Below are 23,459 nucleotides of genomic sequence, written 5' to 3'. Positions count from 1 at the left end.
TCTACCTAAATCCACCTAACTCGCGACATTGTAAGCTGTCGAAACATTGTAATCCGTAGGACACCTATGTACGCTTGCAATTCAATGCATTATATATTATATTATATATATTACTATTTTCGGGAATCTATCCCTCGGCGAGCTAACGGTTTTTACAAATTCACGATGACATAATACATACCTTCTAGCTAGTAATAACCACAGTACTTGGATATCAAATTGAATGACTATCACAGCTAAGGAAAACCCCGTTTACAGCAAGTGGATTGAGTGATCTTTGAAATCGATATTGAAATAAAAACAAAATATTTTTAGATTTCTTTCCTATTTACAAATTGTTTCTACTAGAGTACTAGACAGTTAGACCGGGGATCGAACCCAGATTAGTTAAATTTTCAGTGGTTCAGAAATGAGATAGGTAATTGATCATTGTTATAATATGATTTTATTCCATTTTGATGATCAACTTTTACTTTGATAAATTTTAACACATAACAAAAGTTTTGTAGGTATATATATATGTATGGATATGATTTTATCACCATCAACTGTCTTTCTTCAAGTAATAAGTAATTCAAGGTGTGTATAGGGGTAAAAATAAAACAACTGCAATAGATTTTAAAACTTATGTATATTTCATGATTTTAGATTTTTAAGATTGTTTTTTTTTACTTTTAGAAAAAATCTACCACCGCTTCGGAAAGTGTTCCTCCGTGGAGAAGAAGCGGCGCAAGAAACTCCACGGGAATCACTTTTTTTTAAATCAATTACTTCAAAACATTATTTGTCCTTATATAAGTTATAAATAACAAACAAAAAAATATATATATTGTAGGTATAAAATATATAGGTATATACCCTACCTATGTCATCGCCCGGATTACTTCTTTGCCTACCTATTTCCATAATATAAATAATTCGTTTATATTCATTTCAACGTCCGTCATACGTTTTTTACAATATATAATATAAGTAATAAGGTACTTAGTAACTCTTCCTTTGGTTTCCTCGTTTTATTATAATTTATAAGTAATTTTATAAAGTCGTAATTTCATAGACCTTTGTTTAACTTTTATTTTCATACAGAAATTTGTTTAAATAGATTACATTTAGTTATTATTCAACATCCTATAATTTTCTAGTTCCTGTAAAAAATATTTATTATATTTTATACAAGTTATTTTTAAATATATTAACATTGTATAAACTTACATGTACTTTCCATCTTCAGTATATGTTTTTATACATTTTTACATGATTTATAAAATATTGCATTTTATCATACACAAAATAGGCACAATATAAGTATAATAATTATTTATCGCTTGCGAAATAAAAGCATTGCAGTACACAAGAACCATGTGTTAGAATTCCAAAAATGTAGGAAATTGCTTTAAATAAATACATAAGTAGATTGTGAAAGTCCTAAATAGATGATTAAAAGCATTACATAACACAATATAAATAACAGAATAAATATAAATTGTACTAATTAAGAACACACATCACAATATCAGGAATAGGGCATAACACTAAACCTGTGTAGTGTTATAAAATTTGCAAACCGTAAATTAAGCGTTTATTAGCGAAGACATGAAAAAATACGAAGGAAATAACATACCGATGACAATTGAACATCAAAGCACACAATATCATCCGGGTGGAGTGATTTACATGATTTTGGCGTCAACAAAAAGGTTTTGTGCAATTTATTAAATTACATAAACGCAGTTTTTGAAACGATGCACCACACAAGCTGGAAATGCCGGAAGTCGATTGATTACCATGAACCGTTCAAGCTTCATGCTCAGTAAGACTAAAGTTGCAAATATGTCAATATAAACGTTAGCCACAGCTGTTGTTTCTACGTGCTGAAATCACCAAAACGTATGAGGTATAAGACTATCCTAAGGCTAGCTTGTTATAAATTGTACAGACAACTATTCGGTGGAGGTTGCGAAATAAGTTTGATGCAAAAGCGTAAAAATGAAAACAATGAACGCAACCAGCAAAAAATTACTGAACGCCAATCAGACATTAACTTTGAAAGCTTTCCCGTCTATTTCATGACCACCACATATTACAGAATTAAATTGTTAAATTTAAGCCCGAATATTAGTTGCACACGAAACTATAACAAACCTCTAACAATCACTTTCCAAAGACGCAGATTCTACATTGTTTTAATGTTGCTTAATTTACCAACCCATTTTGAATTTTCCATGATTATTTGCAATACTATTACAAACATCGTGCTCGTGCTAGGATTACTGGGTGTTAACGTTCACATCTCTCAAATAAATATGTTTATTTACATACAATATTGCGATATGCACCGCGACACTCAATATCCAAACATGGTGAAAGATCTCAAGACCTGGAAGAGATGATCATAGCACCCTACCACTATTTCTAAAGCTATTTAGTTACAATATGTTATTGGCTAAAGGAAAAATAAAATAACGCAATAAATATATAATTTTATATACAAATAATTTTATACAGCTCATGGCAAAAATCTTACTCATAATTAGATTGTTCCGTTAACCTCGACCAGTCTGCAATATATTATTGGCTCTGCTTCCTAAATATACTGGGTAAAATATTAAGATTTGCTCGTTAAATAACGACGGTTACCGGAAAATCGGCTACGTTCTACGCATTAGCTAACACTGGGCCAAATCTGAAACATACTTCAACAAAATGCTTCCTACATGCAAAATACACTTATTTATGCAATCTAGGTGTGGAACATTCATATCTACCTAACCTTCACCTCTCGTAACGGCGGACTCGGGACTAACTCGCCCATTGCCAGGGATTCTGCAATCATTCAAAACAACCGAATTCTGCGGGATGCTATCCTAAGCCTAGGGTTAAGCTTTGTGTACATGAGTATTCATATTACCTACTCGTTTGTGCGTGATTAGAACATAATCAGTGTCACAATATCGTCCTGGACATCTGAAATCATATGAAGAAAAACCGTTTTTGCTTATTAAAGTGGCCTTTGGCCATAATAATTGTGTTTTTATTACCGGCGACGCAACGAACGCGGGATCATCTGGATCTTTGACATTCTATCCTCATCAGATTTTCTGTGAACATACGACACAAAACCGATTTCTGGCGAAATATATTTTAAAGATGCATTTGAAAATTTACCATTTTAATATGGTGAAGCTCCAAAACGGATCTGCCGATTTCATCTGAAACATTTAATGTATGGTTTGCCTATCGTATCCTATCTACATATAAAAGAAAACCGACAAATAATATTATATGTTTAAATATATTATAATATGTATTCCAAGTAACTTTTTTAATTTTGCGACAAGATTTAATTTCTATGTATTTGACTTACAAAAGTAAGCTGTGTTATTGCTCGACCGCGCAAGCATCTCGATGCTCTAACGAACTCTCGCGGTCAGGTTTTCTGCAAATAAAAAAAACAAACCGATTTCTGCGAATAACACGCATTCATAGATAAAGTTTAATTTACCGATGAATGAGACGACAAGACCAACCTCCCGAATGCGTGCACTTTTCATCTGAAACATTCTAATCATATCGTTCCCTATTGCTATCTACCTAATATACAGTAGAAAAATTAAGTAATAGTTTTAAAAATATAACATTATGTTATTCATAGTAAGAATATTAATTTGTTTACCGGATGAGTCGAGTGAGAAAGCATCGTCACAAGCGCTTTGTCGCTTTATCTGGAATCATATTAAGTGCGTTTTGCCTAGCTTACAAGATGCAATGGAAGATATTAAAGGTGTTATTTCATAAAACGGACCTTTGTTATACAGTGCTATTGAGACTCCGTGCCAAACTCCTAGAAAAGCCGTAGCTCAACATCTGAAACATACTAAGAAAAAGCCGTTCCCTAACACTTAAAACTACAACAGAAGCGTACCAAAATAGTGATTATAATAATTAGGGAAAGATTTTTGGTTCTCATGCAATAAAGAACTCGAGTGTTACCGCCTTTTGGAGTCTATTTCCACGATCACGACGAGTTAAAACTGCGAAAAGATTTAAAACACGATATTTTCCATATAGGAAAATGTTAAGTTCAAGGGAACATTAAATTTATCTACACAAGCAATATTGCTAAATAATAAAGACATATGAATACATTACAGGGTAATGTGTAATCCTCGAAAATTTTCACGACGGGCGTGCAACATCTGTAATCACACATGAAAGCACACCTATCTAATAATGGTAAATATTAAGTGGGATAAAAATAAAACTTTACCCTTTTTCTCGATATCAGCATGTCCGATGCCAATCACATCTATTTGTATGGGATTAGATAAAAGGTTACATAATTATAGCTTTGGATGTTACCAAGTTTCCGATAGATGCTCTCCCGTATCGTAAGTCAAAGGACAATTTGTTTTGCAAGCATGCTGCGAGCGTACTATCTAGTAAATATCATTCAACCTTTCAGTGCGTTATCTCGAATTCCTCATTAGTTTTATACCCGACACGCGTAATCTGTAATCACACTAAATGCACACCTATCTAATGACAGTTTAAGCTTTACCAATTGAGTCGAGTTCAGCATATCCGATGCTATAGATCTGTAGGCAATGAGTAGTTAAATAATTAAACTCTATTGGACTTTACCAATTTTCTGCTGAACGATTTCCACGTCTCAACCGACAATTTGTCCTGCAAGCTTTCTGCGAGTCTAGTATCTAAGTAGATATTGACTATTGTTTGTAACCTTAAGCACGGATCGAATGGCAGCTAGACCACCTCCTTGTATCGCGGCAGTTCAAAGCGTAACAGGACTACGAAATTCTGAAAGCACACTGTTAGCGGTACCTACGTCTAGGTGGACAATTGGAATGCTCTTGATGGTTTCTAGTGTTTTGACATTTCACAAGCTCGTGCTTGAAGCGTAAATTAAAATTCTACATCATCTGTGGTGTATTCGTTGTTATTTTAACTGGTGAGGAAACCTGTGAACATACTAAAACGTACGTACCGAAGAATACCGTGTTTTTTTTGTTATTTACTTTGCTGACTGGTCATGTGGTGAGTGGCGATGCTCATGGTATTACATCAACGTGTCAAAACTTCTGTGAACATATTTAGAGGAAGGGTTTCCTACGAAATAATATTGGAACAGATTTGGAAGGTATTACGAAAAAATACGTGTAATAAATTTTAAACAAGCTTAAACGCCGTGTTAGCTCTTTTGCACATTACAAAGCTTTATTCATTTGAAATGAATTACAGAAAGAAATAGAACTAAACACAACCACTTAACACAAAACTTTCTATATGGGCAACCATTATACGACCATAAGTTAATATATATCACAATACTTTGCACACTATCAATAATTGATAGACAAACAAAACATTAGCACTCTCACCAACATCAACACAATAGCCAATTAGCTACTAAATCATGCTATTAGGTGTTTCTAACTGATTACTCCTTATTCAGAATTTATCTATCGATATTTCGAAACTCATCACCCAAACTATTTTTGCAAACATAAACTTCTCTTGATATTAATTATAAACCCACCACATTAAAATAATAAAAAACCATACCACAATCACACTGAAACTGTAACTTTGGGGAATGACCCTTTATTTATCATCATTTACGTTATTTTTGTTTCACTTAAACACATTAACATTAATTGAGCTTTCATTTTGTTTTATCTATCATACTTGATTATAATCATTGTAATTAAATAAATCTTCTGAATATCTTCGTCACTTCATATTTCAAATAATCTTCAATTAAAGATGTTTTCTATAACTTGGCTCAATGTTCTTTATGTCTTGAATATCTTGTAAATTTTTGCTTTAAAATATTTCTTATAATTCAACTCAATTTGATCTTTAATATAGAAAAAAAACTGAAAGAGGATGTGTTCAATACGGTCGAACAATTAAATTTAATTTTTCCATTAATATATACTGCTGGGTGTATTATATATATTATATAGTATTTACATCCACTTTACAAAAACCTGTTGATGTTTATGGGAAACAAAAACACAATTAGCGGCACTAATAAAATTAAATGTAATTTTGCAAACATAATATATAATACAGGATAAATAACATACAAGAATTAATATATAAACATTACATACGTTCAATGGATCCTTACATGAAAAGCATTATATGCCCAATTTTACTAACCTTACTAAGGCGTGCAAGTGATTTTTATTGACAGCTGTTAAATTGTGAATTATGCAGTATCTACTCGCATGGTTATTTGAATATCTCCAATCAATAAAATTATTTCTCTGTTTTCAGTAATATACATATTAACCTTGATTTTTCCGGCGTTTATTATAGTGTCATGTCCACGATGTTTTGTTGAGTATTAAGATGTTAAGGTTTTTACCTATATTTTATCGTGAATTCCCGAAGTGAAGTGTATTTAGATTGTACTTTCCTTTAGTTCGGTGGAAAAACAGAATATTGAATAAAACCAACCTTAGTCGTGGTACGCGACACCAACAATTTACATCTGCATTTACTTCACGGCTACTGACCTTAAGGATTGGCATAAATCGTTAAATTATGTTAATTAAAATTTGTTTTGTACTTCCTTCCTTAACTCATAATCCGAGTAAATGTTACTTCAGAATACTAATCAGACTTCCAGCTTTCGATATAGCTCCGACGTAATAGGGTAATTTAAAAATAAGAAGTTAAACCCACCTTCCGCATTGTTTTGAATCTCCGATGCGAAAGATCGTGGATTGTGAAAATATATTCAATATATGTATTACCTATACTTGCAAAACTGCTCCAGTGTTTTAGACATCCGACGGTCTTATCTATTTATTCGAAATTATATTGCAAACTACTTATATTTTAAACCAACCTTCTGTATGGTGTAATCGATATCTTTATTGCCATATTGCATTCATTCTTTGTGTGTTGTTTTTGACCTTTGGAAAATTCAAGCAAGTACTATCTAAATATCTCTTACTTCTTGTCCCGTGACCGGATAACTGGGTAAAAGTAACCAATCTGTTTTCAAACTACAACATTAAAAACTTTTACCTTACGATATCGTCAGACTCTCGATAACCGCATATACTTAGATTTACCGACGACCGGGACCTTTTAGTTTAAATGATCTTTCATTAAAAATAGAGCTTTACCTTTGCTCAGCTTATATCGAAATTACTTCCTCAGCGCATTATCATTTAAATTCATTTAGTTTTCAATAAAACCATTAGGTGTAGGGACTTTACAATCTACGTATTTCTCGCCTACTGACCTGTTCTGAGTCGAGCTAACAAATCGGCTGACTAACTCTGAAAACTAGTTACTGCTTTAAGTTTTTACCTCAGGACATAAATGTCGATGCTCTATTTCGCCAATTTTTTATTATTTCCAAAGGACGCCTGTTATTTCGACTGACCTTTCCGAAGTCTTTTCTGAGTATTATCTTTTGCTTGAATATTCGTTTAATTATTTCTTCTGTGCATTATCTCAAAATTTCATTTGTATTTTTCTTGTTTACGCTCGAAATTCCGTTATATTCGAATATCTAACTCAAGAAACACGTCTACGATCTACATAAAAAGTATCCCCGATAGACGATCTATTTAGTTCTAATTTCTATATTTTTCACCTCGATATTAATGAGCATTTAATTTGATCCCTGCCTCCTTATAAAGAACTGAAAGTTAAAGATTGAGGGTATTTTAAGTATTAAAGTGAATTGGGATTAAAAAGTATAACAACCATTTTATTAAAATAAAAATAATTTATTTTGAATACTATATTCATATTTGTATAAATGGTAATTTAGTAAACAAAGTACAAACAAATGTGAATGATAGTAGGAATGAAAATTACTATTCATTAATTATTTTAATGAATTAATTTAAAATAATATTTTCAATGTTTACATATTTATATTATGACAATGTTTTCGTACTACGTACACAAATTATTCGATTCGAGTTATTATCTGTATTAGTCAGGTTTTTTTTTATCCGGAGCAATGACTTTTTATTTATTAGGTATTTATAAATAAAAGTATTTTAATAAATATATACAATAAATAATATCCTATATGTTGACGATACTATTGAGAATGAAGTAATAGGGACTAAACTCAACTATACTTATTATCTCCTTAGTGTCAAACTAAAATATTATCTAAAGCAATCTTAAATTATTTTACTGTTATTATAAATTTGTCATCGCCCGGTCTATTCTAAATATAATATACTCCATGACTCGAGTCTTTAATTTATGTACGATATACCTAAGCAAACATTTTAATTTTGTAATTAACTTTAAAACTTGTCTAATGGTAATATGTATGTTATTTGCTAGACTATTTTTAAACTTACAAAAAAATTAAGGGGTTCAAATTATATCCGAATGTTTGCAAATGCTTTCAAAATGAAAATTCGACGACGATATTTGAAATCTCTTATCGTAGCTTAACTCCTATCGCGAACAAGCCTGCCTGCAGCTCCAATATATTTTTATAAATATCTGAAAATTAATGTAATCGGACTCATTACTTCACTTATATCTAATGTTAATTACTCCTTAATATTGAATAAAAAATTTAACGCTTTTAGGTCGTATTTACACAACATAAAATGTTATTAGTTCCGAAAATGTTCGTTTAAATAAAAGTTATTTGTATTTCAAAAATCTGTTAAAAATTGAATTCCGTGTGATTCCCAGAAACTTGAATGAATTAGTGAAAATAAATTTCGTTCTTAATCTGTACCAAATCAACTATAATAAAAAATGTTATGAGCTAGTTTAATATACCTGTACTTAATTTAAATTAAAGAAAATCCCTAATCGGGGACGTTTCTCTACGGACGAGCGGGTTCCTTGTTGATACGAAAGGGTCGCGACCGAGGGTATACGAAGGCTCTACAAGCTATCACAACGTCATCTATGCGACCTGCCTGCCTGACTGTCATAACCCGGCTCTGTTGAAAAAGCGACCCATCAATACACAGTTAAACAAACTCCTGAAATACAATTAATACGATACATTAATCAAGTGTTATTAGAACGTAAACGCATGCAATGCTGTTACAAATTAACTTTATGATCATATTAAACTTCACGCTTTCAATTGTTGCTTGATAGACGTTATTGGATGGATTTATTGTTTACATAAATGGTAATAAATAATAATAAATCATAAACTGACATTTCATTTTTTAATGAGTTTATAAATTGATGACGCTATTTTTAAAGTAGAAGCTTTGTAAATTATGTATATATAAGTATAGTTATATTATGTGCTACTTATATTATAATTTATAAATCATGGTTTGATATATAATTGTGCGTTAAAAAGATAAAAGTTTAATATAATATACAGTTAATTTAACGTTCGTTATAAATACAGTAAATACATATCTATCATTATTACAATCATTTTCATTATTCCAACCAAATATATGTTTATTTCTTATTAATTATGTAATCTAATTCCTTAACCATATCTAAACGTAAAACGTATGACGTAAGAATTTGACAATTAATTACTAAAACATATTATAGAATTAAATATAAAACTTATGTGTGTTAAAATATTTAAGATACCGCAGTTCCTATAGTTTTAATTGTTTCTCCCCTATTATTCAGTGGCTATGATAAATAATATTATCTCCATTTTACTCTGTACAATGTTCTGTTCCGCCATTTACATTTCAATTAGTATTTAATAATAAACACTACCTATTGTTCTAACGTTGAGGTCGCAGAATTCCTAAGCAGTGCCAAGATATATGGCGTAGTATTATGTATAACTATTTCTACATGATCCAATTCTGGCAATGTCACATTTGTGATTCAAAGATTCGAGAGAAGTTCAATCGTTTTAATTTGTTATAAGTGTACGTGTTACATTCTAAAAAATATATTTCTTTGATGTGTAGGGAATAGGGATATCTATAATATATTGTACCTAGTTATATAGTTAACAAGTGTTTCTTTTAATATTTTTCATGAAAGTATCCTGTTTCGATATTCCTCAATCATTATACTTATATTTTATAACTTAGGTACTGGGCATGAAATCTTTATTCTAAAAATATATTTTTAATGTGTGTATATATTGTACTTATATAATTAACAATTGTTTCAGTTATTTAGTTTTTCATTAAAATATTCTGTATCAATATTGCGCTAAAACTATCCTTCATTTTAATTTACTATTAAAAACTTAGATACTTGTTATGAATCCTTTACTCTAAAAAATATATATTTCGTGTACATATATACCTATTTAATCCTTCTTTCTAAAAATAATATTTTGTTTATGTGTATATTATAATATATTGTAGTTATATAGTTAACAAATGTTTCATTTAAGTAATTTCTTTTTCAGTAAAATATTCTGTTTCGATATTTCGAACTTTCAAGCATTTATATATCTTTTTGATGTGTTTAAAATATATTGTAGTGAATTATATTATAGTTAAAAATTGTTTAATTTAATTTCTTATACATTTAAGTATATTTAATATATTGTTTCGATATTCCGTTTAAAGTTTCCATTATAATTATTTAAAACTTAGCCAGTACTTGTCCTTCATTCTAAAAATCTTTCTATTATACCTATGTATAATTATATATTGTAGTTATTAATTTATTTTTCATTAAAATATTCTGTTTCAATATTCCGATAAAAGTTTCAATCATATCTATTATTTTTTTGTTTCTGTGTGTATTGTAAATAGCTTTTTATTATTTAAATTATTATTTAAAAGAACACTTTATTTTTTTAATCATACACCTAAATTACCCTACTATGAATTTTCATTAATTAATATTTACTGTACCTACCTACTCTTATAATAATTATTATCTTTACATTCACGATAGTACTATTTTATTAGCCATGTATACTTTCCTAGGACATATTTCATATCTTAAATCTGTTTTCCGAGTCAAGAAATATATTGTATACCTATCATCATTCTTTTAATAACAAATTAACCTAATATCTGCAGATGTCTTCCTATTCCGATCAACGTGTCGCCTACGAAGATAAACCATATACTTAAACGATATAAAAATACATCTATCGCTGCCTATTTAATTATTATAGAATTACGAAGATAATATATTTTTAAGTAACAGTCATTTTAATGACTTTTATGGTAATTAAGCCCAGAATTTTAAACACATAACCTAACCTAACACATATCAAAAACAATGCTGCAAAAATTAAAGCCATAATCTAATATATAAAAATCAATGCCACTTTTCGTTGTAATTCCATAACTCGAGAACGGCTGAACCGATTTCGATAATTCTTTTTTTATTATATTCCTTGAAGTACGAGGATGGTTCTTATGTAGAGAAAACGTTAATATGTACCACGGGCGAAGCCGGGGCGGACCGCTAGTAAATGATAAAAATCCCATGCAATAAATGTTATTGACATGAACCAAATTTACCAATAAAATATTCGAACAAAGAAAAAATGCTTGTGATTTGTTATTACAATTACCTACACATAATTTAAATTTCAATTCAATGTGCATGCAAAAATAATTTTAGCATTAATTATTGCGAATAACAATCATAATTTTAATAAATAAGACAAGTTAATATTCATTAATTATTCATTAAAATAATAATTGCGTTAGTGCATATTAATTATTAATATATACTTTATTTAAAATATTTTAAAAAGCAATTTACACTCTCCCGTTGTATGTCCTTATAATTAATTAGATGATTTATATAAACTTATTTCTCTACACAAAATATTCAATTCCAATATCGTACACGGTATACCGGTCATAATAATTTCGTGATTAGTTTGTATTAACTTATTTATTAATCAATATTATGTTATTTTCGTGTCTGGCGATATTTATCAGCAGGGAAGCATCCTATTCTTATTCGAAATTTCTAAATTCCAATATATGAATATTTCCACTAATGCGAAACTTTTAATTTTTACGAAATTAAGTCCTGAGAATTAATTAAGGTTTACGTTCTTGGAAGTTATCTATGGCTCATTTTATATTATCTATCTACCTAAGTCAACTCTTATGTTATACAGCTATATGTATAAATGTAACTTTTATTTAAAATATATACGCTACGTTAAACTTTTTTGGAGAGAAACATTTTGTAAAAAAATGTAATTGCATTTTCTAAATTTATAACATTTAATTAATTTGCTTATTTCAGAAGTCTTGTGTTTTTACCCAGACCGTACCTTTTATTCGTATTTGTTTTATTGCTTTGACCAAATATCTCATACCAATGTTTCAATTCATTTTACCTACTGGTTAAAATCTTAATTTTAACTTATATAAAATAATGTTTTTAATATCATTATTACGCATTTTAGTGTAATTACCGTAGTAAATTTCAGCAATCTGTTTTATCTGTAAAGTTTCATTTTAGTTAGGTACGTCTTCTATTTACTTCTTCCTTTGATTTTTTACTCATCTGTTTCATTATTATAATAAAATACATTGGTCAATTTATTATTTCATAATATAATCATTGTTTTTATTTTTTTTATTAATGGACAATCCGTGACCTTATGTTGGGTAACATCTGTATTGTTTCAGATCCTATTATAGTTTTAAAAAAATGCTCTTATATAGTGACCTACCAAAAGAAAAATAATTTTGACCTATAATTAATAATCTCTTAATAGCATTTTCAATGCGTTTTGTTACAAAATATATTTTCTCATGTACCTACCTATCTAGCTATCGTATAAATGTATTAATTTTACATTGTTTTTCTATTAATTACTAATATTTAATTTATTCTTTTAAATCTATTTATTCAAAGATTTGTTGTCGTTACAATTTCATATTCTTTTGTAGTTTATACCACTTACTTATAATAAAATATATGTACTTACAAAAAATATCTAAAATTTAATTAAAATACACCTAATTTGTTTTGGCTTTGCCTTGACAATTTATTTTGACTATTTATTTATTGTAAACCTATCTTTTTTTCAACGCCTTTTTTTCTAAACTGACATACCTACATAGGTATCTAGAACCTACATACATTTCAATATGAATAATATGTAGGTATTTCGTATTATATACTTGATCAAAATTTCTGTGATTTCAAATTATCTCTGAATTTAATACTTTTATTGAAATGTGATTTCTCTCCTCCCTACCTTACTAATACACTACCTACTTGCTATTTTTCTCACTTCTATGATACTATTTAATATTTATAATTCTGATTAAAACATTTTCTTGAAAGAAGAAATTCTTTTTCTCATTCGTTTAAAGATCTAAGAACCTACGACGGATATAATTTTGTTTTTAAGATCAAAGAATACGCGACGCGTGGAAAGTTTGGTATAATTTACAATTGTAATTGTATTGTTTTACGATTATATTGTTTGTATTGTATTCTAATAAAATTGAATATAACCTTAGATTTATATTATTTACAAATATAACTTAAAGTATTAAACCTATACAGTGTGTTCTAGTTACTAGTAGCTATCTACTAGTTATTATTCTGTGGTTCTAGGTAGTTTGTTCTGTGGCTATGGTAAATAATATTTTTATTTTACTCCAAGTACATTGTTTTGTTCCGGCTTTATATTTCAAATTGTATTTAATACTAAAGACCTATTGTTCTAACTTCTAACTGAGGTCATAATTTTTATGCAGTGCCAAGATAATTATATTGTCACATCTGTTATTTACATATTGTTATTTAATTATTTTGTTTCGATATTCCGTTAAAAGACATTTTAATATATTACTTATTTAAAACGTAGATAGGTACTTGGTATCAATCCTTCATTCTAAAAAATATATATTTTTTGTTAACAATTGTTTAATTTTGTTTTGTTTCCGTGTGTAATATCAATAATAACTATTATTATTTAAAATGTAAAAAAGTTGGTAATCAATCATTTTAAAATACGTAATCATAATCATTCGCATAAAAAGTAGGTGTTCTAATAAAATATAAATAATATGTATCTACTGACTACTTATATCCTTTGATTCATATTATTTACCTATTGAATTTTTTTTGCATTCAATTTCCTAATAAACCTTTACTTGCTAATACATACTTCTAAGCCTTTACTTATTAAAAATAAATACATTTAATATTTCGTATAGATATTTATCAAATTAGCAAAACCTAATATTTCATTATTATTTAACTTAATATTTCACGCTACTCTTCATGTTTAGAATTTTTCCAATCGATTTTCCTTTGGATAGAAATCATTAAAAAATGTAATCTAATGAATAAAATCTTTAAAACTTAATAATAATTTAACAGCTCGCGGTACATATGTACTGTTCTACATGAGTTTTACTAAAATGTATCTTTTAAATAGCTTCCTTATAAAATAAACTTGATCAAAATTTATGTTATTCCATAATATTATCTCTGAATTTAATACTTTTATTGAAATATGACTTCTCTCCTCGTTTCTCATTGTTTATTATTACCTATTATACCTACCTAATAATATAATATCGTTTTCGTTACAAAAATCTTTACTAAAATCCTTTCTCAGCTACGGATTAATCTTACTAATACACTACCTACTTGCTATCTTTTTCACTTCTATGAAATACATAATTATAATTATGATTCTCTACATAAAGCACAGGTTTATACCTAGTTGAGGCGATCGTCGAGTTCAAATTGTATTGTGTTAGGTATGTATTACTTAGTACTAAATAAACGATTTTTATTTATTTATTTATTTATTTATTTATTTATTTTATTCTAACATTTTTAAGGAAAGATTTTTTAAGATATATGAATAACTACGCGACTCGTGGAAAGTTTAGTATAATTACCAATTATTGTATTTGTATTGTTTTACGATTATATTGTTTGTATTATACAATATATCCTTAGATTTATATTATTTACAAATATAACTTAAAGTATAAAACCTATGTGTGTTCTAGGTACTTAGGTAGTTTGTTCTGTGGCTATGGTAAATAATAATATTTTCATTTTACTCTGAGTAAGTACATTGTTTTGTTCCGGCATTATATTTCAAATAGGTAGTATTTAATACTATAGACCTATTGTTCTAACTTCTAACCTTGAGGTCATAATTTTTATGCAGTGCCAAGGATATCACATCTGTTATTTACATGTTATTTAATTATTTTATTTCGATATTCCGTTAAAAGACATTTCAATTACTAACCTATTTAAAACTTAGGTTAACTTGGTATCAATCCTTCATTCTAAAAAATATTATAAAGTAAGTTAACAATTGTTTAATTTTGTTTTGTTTCCGTGTGTAATGTCAATAATAACTATTATTATTTAAAGTGTAAAAAAAGTTGGTAATCAATCATTTTAAAATACGTAATCATAATCATTCGCATAAAAATTAGGTGTTCCAATAAAATATAAATAATATGTACTTAAATCCTTTGATTCATATTATTTACCTATTGAACTATTTTATTTTTGCATTCAATTTCCTAATAAACCTTTACTTGCTAATTCATACTCTAAGCCTTTACTTATTAATAATAAATACATTTAATATTTCGTATAGATATTTATCGAATTAGCAAAACTCAAAACCTAATATTAACTTAATATTTCACGCTACTCTTCATGTTTAGAATTTTTCCAATCGATTTTCCTTTGGATAGAAATCATTAAAAATTGTGATCTAATGAATAAAATCTTTGAAACTTAATAATAATTTAACAGCTCGCGGTACGTAGGTACTGTTTGTTCTACATGAGTTTTACTAAAATTTATCTTTTAAATAGGTTCCTTATAAAATAAACTTGATCAAAATTTATGTTATTTCATAATATTATCTCTGAATTTAATACTTTTATTGAAATATGACTTCTCTCCTCGTTTCTCATTGTTTATTATTACCTATTATACCTAATAATATAATATCGTTTTCGTTACAAACATCTTTACTAATATCCTTTCTCAGCTACGGATTAATCTTACTAATACACTACCTACTTGCTATCTTTTTCACTTCTATGATATACATAATTATAATTATTATTCTAACATTTTTAAGGAAAGATAAAATTAAGATCTATGAATAACTATTAACAAATTTTAACGAGTCGCGACTCGTGGAAAGTTTAGTATAATTACCAATTATTGTATTTGTATTGTTTTACGATTATATTGTTTGTATTATACAATATATCCATAGATTTATATTATTTTCAAATATAACTCAAAGTATAAAACCTATGTGTGTTCTAGGTACTTAGGTAGTTTGTTCTGTGGCTATGGTAAATAATAATATTTTCATTTTACTCTGAGTAAGTACATTGTTTTGTTCCGGCATTATATTTCAAATAGGTAGTATTTAATACTATAGACCTATTGTTCTAACTTCTAACCTTGAGGTCATAATTTTTATGCAGTGCCAAGGATATCACATCTGTTATTTACATGTTATTTAATTATTTTGTTTCGATATTCCGTTAAAAGACATTTCAATTACTAACCTATTTAAAACTTAGGTTAACTTGGTATCAATCCTTCATTCTAAAAAATATTATAAAGTAAGTTAACAATTGTTTAATTTTTTTTTGTTTCCGTGTGTAATATCAATAATAACTATTATTATTTAAAATGTAAAAAAGTTGGTAATCAATCATTTAAAAATACGTAATCATAATCATTCGCATAAAAAGTAGGTGTTCTAATAAAATATAAATAATATGTATCTACTGACTACTTATATCCTTTGATTCATATTATTTACCTATTGAACTATTTTTGCATTCAATTTCCTAATAAACCTTTACTTGCTAATACATACTTCTAAGCCTTTACTTATTAAAAATAAATACATTTAATATTTCGTATAGATATTTATCGAATTAGCAAAACTCAAAACCTAATATTAACTTAATATTTCACGCTACTCTTCATGTTTAGAATTTTTCCAATCAATTTTCCTTTGGATAGAAATCATTAAAAAATGTAATCTAATGAATAAAATCTTTGAAACTTAATAATAATTTAACAGCTCGCGGTACGTATGTACTGTTCTACATGAGTTTTACTAAAATGTATCTTTTAAATAGCTTCCTTTAAAATAAACTTGATCAAAATTTATGTTATTTCATAATATTATCTCTGAATTTAATACTTTTATTGAAATATGACTTCTCTCCTCGTTTCTCATTGTTTATTATTACCTATTATACCTACCTAATAATATAATATTGTTTTCGTAACAAACATCTTTACTAAAATCCTTTCTCAGCTACGGATTAATCTTACTAATACACTACCTACTTGCTATATTTTTCACTTCTATGATATACATAATTATAATTATGATTCTAACATTTTTAAGGAAAGATTTTTTAAGATCTATGAATAACTACGCGACTCGTGGAAAGTTTAGTATAATTATTAATTACCAATTATTGTTTTTGTATTGTTTTACGATTATATTGTTTGTATTATACAATATATCCTTAGATTTATATTATTTTCAAATATAACTTAAAGTATTAAAGTGTGTTCTAGGTACTTAGGTAGTTTGTTCTGCGGCTATGGTAAATAATAATATTTTCAATTTACTCCGAGTACATTGTTTTGTTCCGGCATTACATTTCAAATATGTAGTATATTTCATACTAAAGACCTATTGTTCTAACTTCTAACGTTGAGGTCATAATTCTTATGCAGTGCCAAGATACCTACATAATATACATGATCACATTTGTTATTTAAATATTCTGTTTCTATATTCCGTTAAAAGTTTCAATAATTTTAATCTATTATTTAAAACTTAGGTACTTGGTATGTATTCTAAAAAATATATTTTTTTGATTTGTACCTACATAATATATTGCAGTTATATACTTAGTTAAAAATTGTGTCATTTATTTTTTTTATCCGTGTGTCGATTATAACTATTAATTATTATTAAAATTAAATTTTAAAAGGTATCTCGTTTTCTTTTCTAATCATACAGCTAAATTCCTACTATTCATTTATCAATTATTTATATTTACCTTACACTCGTATAATATAGGTAATCTATCGATACTTTTTAGATCTCCATTTACGATCGTTCTTTTTTATAAATCTTATATTATATATATATTCGATTTTATTACCTCAATTCAATCTTTTACATATTATTATTCAATAAAATATAATTATATCCTTTGATTCATATTATTTACCTATTGAATTATTTTTTGCATTCAATTTCCTAATAAACCTTTACCTATAAAATATAAATAATTATTTACCTATTAAATTATTTTTAGCATTCAATTTCCTAATAAACCTTTACCTATAAAATATAAATAATTATTTACCTATTAAATTATTTTTTGCATTCAATTTCCTAATAAACCTTTACCTATAAAATATAAATAATACACATAATATTTTTCGATTAAACGAATTAGTAAAATTTACAAAAACTATTTCACGCTATTCTTCATGTCTTTATTGAATTTTTCAATCGGTTTTCCTTTGGATACTAATGGAAATCGTAAAAAATAATGTTATCTATAGGTAGATAACATCAATAAAATCTTCAAAATTTACTTATTTGACACTTCACGTAATCACGTTTACTAAATTTTGTCTTTTTAAATATGTTCCTTATAAAATATATATATGATTCCACTGTATTTTACAACATAAAATTCAAACTAACGTTGAAATTTGGTAGTATATTTTTTCCATTCCTAATGTTGTTTTTGATTCATATAATAATTATAATCGTTTTATAATTTATCTTTGATTTATCATTATCATTTCCTCAGTAGTTTTTTAAAAAATCTGTAATAAACCACCACCTACTATTTTTTGAATAAAGAGATCTTTATTGGTTACTATCATATTCCTTATTTACTTCTTTATTAGGTAACTAATATTTACGTTCATTAGTGTTATTACTAATACATATAGGTAGATATAGGTACCTACACTTTATTTTCATGTTACGAGTTGGTACGTTTGAATAATTTCAATATCCACAACATCTATATTTTGTTCATTATAATAATTGTTAGGTTCTATTATTATTTATCTATATAATGTACCTAGACGTAGGGCTTTGCAAGCTTAGAGGAGGTGGGAGAGCGCCAATATGCGTAGAGCAGCGACGCGCGTCACACGTTGTCATATTGTGAATATTATATATAACTTATGTGAAGAATACTAATAAAAGTGTTATTTGAAGTATTTGCTAGTTTAATTGAAGCTGAAGAATCCTACCCCAATATTTAATATACATATCCTTACAAATATTATTCTTACATTTAATAATATTATTATTTAATTAATTATTATAAATACGAATGCGTGTTTGTTTGTTTGTCCTTATTTCACGTCGCGGTCGCAACAGATCTATCGAAAGTCATACAATATGTCCATCAGTAGATTCAAATATTTTTTTTTATAGGTAGGTATATTTATCACATTGCATTATAGTTTCCATTTCTTATGTAACATATTTAATATGTTACTAAACTAATAACCACATAACATATTATAGTATTTTTAAAGTTCTGTTAAATTTTCATGTACCTAGCTAGGTATATTCATGTCTATGGTATGTTTGAGATATAATATCATCTTTCGTTTGTTCACGCCTAAATATATGAATTATAGTACCTAGTAAGGTTTTTATTATTATATATTGCGGAATTATATATTTTCAGACCTCCAATCTTTTAAATTTAGACCTATTGTTTGTGGCTTTACTAATACTCTGTATTTTATAAGTCTTTATTTATTTAAAGTTACACTTGAAAGTTCATAAAGATTATATTAATATCTCTATCGTTGATCTCTATATACCTTGGATCTATTCAATTTGTTACGCACCTATGGTATGTTATATTATATCTGTGGTATCTGGTATGTTAATATTTTATGCAATTAAGATTTTTAAACAAAATAAAACCGTATAAAAAATAAACAGCCCATATCGTTAGATACTTTACATTATATTCTTTTATCTATATTCGAAAAGGTTTTTGTTTGTTAGTCTTTTGTCTGGAGATAGGAAGCTAGAGCTCCAGTGGCGATTTTTTACATTTGTACAGTTTTCAGATTCAAAATCAATATCGATTCAAAATTCAAATAATGCTTCTATCATTATTTCTCGTTATTTTTTTTTTGCAATTTTGTGACAATCTGTAAGTCTTATAATTTAAAAATTGATAACACATAATTCAAATTTAGTAATTATTTTTCAATGTTGCTGTCAACACCTATTCAATATTTAATTTAAAATTTTTTTCTTCTTGGCCTAGAAAATAAAGTACTTAACGCTAATCGCTAACTAATACTATAATCGCTTTATAGAATAAATAATTTTTGACCTAAATATTGTTTCTTAATAGATTCCGTTGCAAGTTTCAATTATTTCCTCATATTAGGTATCAATCTTTGCTTACGTTTTCTTTATATAATAATTAATTTTAATTTTGAGACCTTTATTTTTCGGTCCTGCCTTGAACTTACCTACCTACCTAAGATTGTATCTGTCAATTCGATTGCATTAATTGCATTTGTAATTTATTATTCGACTGTAAATTATATTTATATTTTTTGGTTTTTAAGGATTTATTTTATATTACAATTTCTCCTTACTAAAACCTAGTATTGTGTAAATGTCCTTATTAATTTCCAACTAATATAATATATATGTACAGTTATGTTATTATATGTTGTGTTATATGTTTGAACAGATGAATTCGTACCTATCTCAATAATTATTTATTTATTTTTTGGCTCCACTGCTGTCTTCTTTTTCATATCTACTTAAAATATGTCTTCATATATAACGAATGTTTTAATATGTATTATTACAATTGTCGCATTGTCTACCTACCTACCCAATTTACGAAAAAAAGTAATTGCTTTCATGATCATCATTGCGTAATATTAAATAATTTTTTGTAATCATCAAAATACCAATCTACCTAAAAAAATACCTAATGCATACTTCAGCTACACTAGCTTCCTGATTTCTGCATATTATGTTCTGTGGATTTCTGGCTATGGTTGTAATTCATTTCGTAATCCGTAGATTCACCCTTTAAGGGAAGATTTTTTTAAGAACAAGTTCCTTGTTTCCTATTAATATTTTCTGTATCGCTATTAAACTATTTTGCTACCTATTCTATGAATATCGTTTGACTAATCGAAAAGAAATTAATTATTGCATCGATTGTATTTATTCAATTCTCTCGAATTTTGAAATTTAGTCTAGATAATAATAATAAAAAATTAAACCCACTGAATATTTACATTTTTTAACTTTTACATACACACACACTCACTCACAGACATACATCTGCACACGTATTATGTTTGTAAACTCTAGTTAAGGAAGAGCGGGTCCTCCTGACACAGGTTTTTGTAAACTTACTAGGAGGACTCATTCATTTTCTGTATATGAAAACTGTGTGTATGAGAAATAAATATATTTTCATTTTCATTTTCATTTTCATATCTATTATGGTTTTCCTTGTTTGTTATTGATTTTTATTTGGTCGGAGAACCTATATGATAAGATTACTTATCATAAATATTAAATACCTAATAATCATTGTTTATTATATTTATCACGTTATTTGTTTGCGATCTGTTTCTCATATTATAATCTTAATATTCTTTGTTATATAGATTTATATGAATAGCATTCATAGCTGAATTCCGTTTCTTGCATATAATAGACCTAATTAAAATTTCAATTTGCTTAAGATAATAATTATGTACGATACCTATTTCAATACTGGAATTTTAACAAATTGCATTATTATAATTACAATATATTTCTTTGTAAAAATAATATTTTAGTACGGTCTAATTATAATTCAGTAATGGTACCTAATTCTTTGTCTTGTTCTACCAATAATGGTGTATCTACACTCGTTTTAAAATAGGTACCTAAGCTATAAAATTTTATAAGAGAGCTCTATTAAAAAAATCCTAATGTTACTAGACTCTAAAATAACTCAATAATATTCGCTATACCTACAACCTATCAACTCTAATATTGTGCCAATTAGGATCGATCTACCTTATCTAGGTATTTGGATTTGAAACCTATATTTTATCTGTTTATTACCTAAGTGCCTAACAATGAGCCTACAGTTTTATTCAAAATTTTACTCGATTTTATCAAGTTTTTTCGTCCTAAATTTCCAGCATTGTACCTTTGATCCATCGCTAGTCTCTTGACTGAGCTGTGGCACATCTGAAAATGTCGTTTGTGTTATGCTACATGAATAACTAAGTACATACCTACTTACTACTTTATTTCAACCTTATCAAAAATTTAAACCAGGCACAATATTATGTAAACCTGATTCGTATCCTTACATCATTTGATTTCATAATTAAATACATATTATACTCTATCTAGCAATAGGTACCTACTCGACGAAATAATACTTATAGGTAAATAAATTATTACTTTTAAATTGATATGGAAATAAGTTACACACACAATTTACTTATATTCTAGCATCTTATATTATGTACCTATCTATATTTATTAAAAATAATGTATTTCTACCAAGGTACTTGCAAAACCTACTGCACAAATATTGCGCATTAAAATTTATCATGACGTTATTTTTACTTCTCATGATTAATAATAATGACGTACTCGAAATATTTATGCTGATGATGGCATTGTTTACTCTACTTGGCTAAACTAATATTCAACAAGGTTATCTTTGTCACGTTAAATATAAAGTAGCTAATTATTAATAATAACTTAGATTACAAATTAATAATATGACCAAAATGTGAAAGATTAGCGATTTAATTACTGTTAAGTAAAATGTACGTCATTATGTTAATTTTCTTTGACACTGACTTGAATAAAATATTGATAAAAAAATCACACCCACCTTATTATTTATATCTTTGCTGCCTCCCGGGGCGATTTCACTCCCATCTTTTCGATGATAAACCAAATTACGCAGTTACGACAGCCTACATTTTCAACCGGGCGATGACTGCGCCATCTTGGATTATTCATTATTCTATGCTATCCATTTTATGCAATCTTCTCTAGGTCATATGAGACTTATTATTCTAGTTCACTTTTGTAATCTACATTTTTTAAAGCTTTATAATTCCTACTGGTATAGAGACTACACCTAGAATACATTTTATCTAACCTACGAACCTCTCCACTACTCTAATGAAATAGGTATCGTGCCCGAACCCCCGCGCAGCTGCTTTTATACCCTAGAACTCACCCGGTGACGCAGTATTATACGACAAAGTTTAAGAGGCCACCGCAATGGTTAGCTTGCTATATTTTTAAGCAATATTTGTATTTCGGTAAGATAATAGTTCTAGAACATTCGATAACGGTCTGAAAGAGACAACGCATAAAGGATAAAAGAGAACGATGGATGTTCTGGAATCTTCCAAATCTGATTATAGCATAAGAGATGCAGAAA

The 23,459-nt window shown here is 27.6% G+C and overlaps 1 long non-coding RNA gene across 4 annotated transcripts; it reads right to left on the bottom strand.

Annotated features, from left to right (window-relative positions):
• Nucleotides 1-612: 612 nt before the first annotated feature.
• On the bottom strand, nucleotides 613-23,211 carry LOC123692441. 4 transcript variants are annotated; one of them, XR_006751550.1, is made up of 5 exons: nucleotides 22,899-23,211; nucleotides 22,197-22,237; nucleotides 8,806-9,014; nucleotides 8,370-8,517; nucleotides 613-7,687 (listed from the first exon to the last, which is right to left on the bottom strand). It is a non-coding gene; the product is annotated as an uncharacterized LOC123692441 (long non-coding RNA). The 4 variants fall into 4 exon arrangements; XR_006751549.1 differs by having other exon boundaries at nucleotides 8,806-8,972; XR_006751551.1 differs by lacking the exon at nucleotides 22,197-22,237.
• Nucleotides 23,212-23,459: the final 248 nt, after the last annotated feature.

Source organism: Colias croceus, chromosome 6, assembly GCF_905220415.1.
Source record: "Colias croceus chromosome 6, ilColCroc2.1".
Classification (NCBI taxonomy): domain Eukaryota; kingdom Metazoa; phylum Arthropoda; class Insecta; order Lepidoptera; family Pieridae; genus Colias; species Colias croceus.
This window is presented reverse-complemented; position numbering and strand designations above follow the sequence as displayed.